Source organism: Sinocyclocheilus anshuiensis, unplaced genomic scaffold (genome assembly GCF_001515605.1).
Source record: "Sinocyclocheilus anshuiensis isolate Anshui unplaced genomic scaffold, SAMN03320099.WGS_v1.1 scaffold184, whole genome shotgun sequence".
NCBI classification, from domain to species: Eukaryota; Metazoa; Chordata; class Actinopteri; order Cypriniformes; family Cyprinidae; genus Sinocyclocheilus; species Sinocyclocheilus anshuiensis.
Genome location: NW_015557077.1, coordinates 1 through 2,159, shown reverse-complemented (window position 1 = coordinate 2,159; position 2,159 = coordinate 1). Strand labels below are relative to the sequence as shown.

The 2,159-nt window shown below is 39.1% G+C and overlaps 1 protein-coding gene across 1 annotated transcript in view; it reads right to left on the bottom strand.

Annotated features, from left to right (window-relative positions):
* LOC107676816 (uncharacterized) overlaps window positions 1-1,272 on the bottom strand; it is a 16,242-nt gene extending 14,970 nt beyond the window's left edge. The window contains exon 1 of the mRNA XM_016471497.1: window positions 1,234-1,272. The gene's annotated coding sequence lies outside the window, so the exon portion shown is untranslated. The remainder of the gene's footprint in view (window positions 1-1,233) is intronic.
* Window positions 1,273-2,159: the final 887 nt, after the last annotated feature.

The window sequence follows — 2,159 nt, the reverse complement described above, 5'->3', positions numbered from 1 at the left end:
GCCAGTGTGTGTTGTGATTGGTTAGCTGGGCCAGTGTGTGTTGTGATTGGTTAGCTGGGCCAGTGTGTGCTGTTTGTTTATTCACTGCAACCAAATAAAGAAAGACTGTTTCAGAGCGATCCTCAAAATGCATGGTCTCTTTTTAAGCATGCCTTAAATGCTAATTCACTTTCAATATCGATGTTGCAAAAGCCATTGCAGAGACAGGGTTCAGTATCCGTGTAAAACAAGGGCAAATGTCAAGCTCACAACGTGAAGCGAAAGTCTCTGAAAAATGACCCTGAAATGGGAAATACCATTAACATTACCTGAGCAGTTAAATTAGACAAGCTATAAAACCCCTCATTCAGGGATCTGTATTTATTGGATGGAGCAAGAACATATGTAAGCATTTAAAATGCATTAAATGGGACTAAGTTTAAACAATCAACATTTACTTAATTCATATCACATTTCAATTAAACTCCTGGACAGTTCCACTCAAGGAAAATAATTAAAAAAAATAAATAAATATATATATATATATATTTGGGGCTAGATTAAAATCTTTCGGGGCTCGAGCCTAGCAACACCCCTGCCCATAATTGTTTATTTGACTCATGACTCATTGCACAGGGGATCCATTTACAAGGGCGTTTCCAAATTGACCAACACCTCACGGTCATAACATCAGTGAAACTAGCATATACTGTAGATGGGTTAATGTCCAACTGTGTCATAGAGTTTTAAGAGCAACATTACTAAAACAAAAGAAAATCAATACATATATCCCTTTCACTTTGAATTTGCAAGTGGTAAATGGCTAAAGGAAAATACAAGAACATAAAAAAATGTTCCAAGACATAGTAAGATATCAGGAGTGCACCATTCAAGAAAAAAATATTTTTATTTGCATAGCTTTGCACAAAGAACCAAACTATATTATATTTATTATATTTATAATTATGAACTTTGACAATTTGTTAAATATTGGAGACTAATTGTTATTTTAATTAACCCTAAAGTTTTATGACTTGTAAGAGAAGGGTTAAGATCGATATAACCTTAGATAGGCTATCAGAAAATGATCTCAAGCGCATCATATCACATAATTACAGATTTAGTAAATTACGTATTTGTCATTAACTGATTTACTGAACATGAACTGAGAGTACAAATAAAATTAGGTTGTAATGTATTTATTGCTATTTTCAAATAATATCCTGAAAGGAAAAGCTGGTCTAGGCTACTTACATATTTTGATGTCAGTTTCCTTTTCCAGCTGTCCGCCAGCAACTACATCAGCCAAATAGCGTATATGACATATTTTAGGTTTTTATCTGTACATGTAGCCTACGTGAATCATGACGTCAAATGAGATAAACATATTTGGTCAGGAATGCAGACAGTGTTCCTATTAATCACGTGATTTATGCTTCCTAAATTCACACACACACACACAGACAGACAGACAGACAGACAGACAGACAGACAGACAGACAGACAGACAGACAGACAGACAGACAGACAGACAGACAGACAGACAGACAGACAGACAGACAGACAGACAGACAGACAGACAGACAGACAGACAGACAGACAGACAGACAGACAGACAGACAGACAGACAGACAGACAGACAGACAGACAGACAGACAGACAGACAGACAGACAGACAGACAGACAGACAGACAGACAGACAGACAGACAGACAGACAGACAGACAGACAGACAGACAGACAGACAGACAGACAGACAGACAGACAGACAGACAGACAGACAGACAGACAGACAGACAGACAGACAGACAGACAGACAGACAGACAGACAGACAGACAGACAGACAGACAGACAGACAGACAGACAGACAGACAGACAGACAGACAGACAGACAGACAGACAGACAGACAGACAGACAGACAGACAGACAGACAGACAGACAGACAGACAGACAGACAGACAGACAGACAGACAGACAGACAGACAGACAGACAGACAGACAGACAGACAGACAGACAGACAGACAGACAGACACACACAGAGACAGAGACAGTGTTCCTATCAGTCACGTGATTTATGCTCCCTGAACTCACTGACACACACAAAGACACACACAAACACACACACACACACAGACAGACAGTGTTCCTATCAGTCACGTGATTTATGCTCCCTGAACT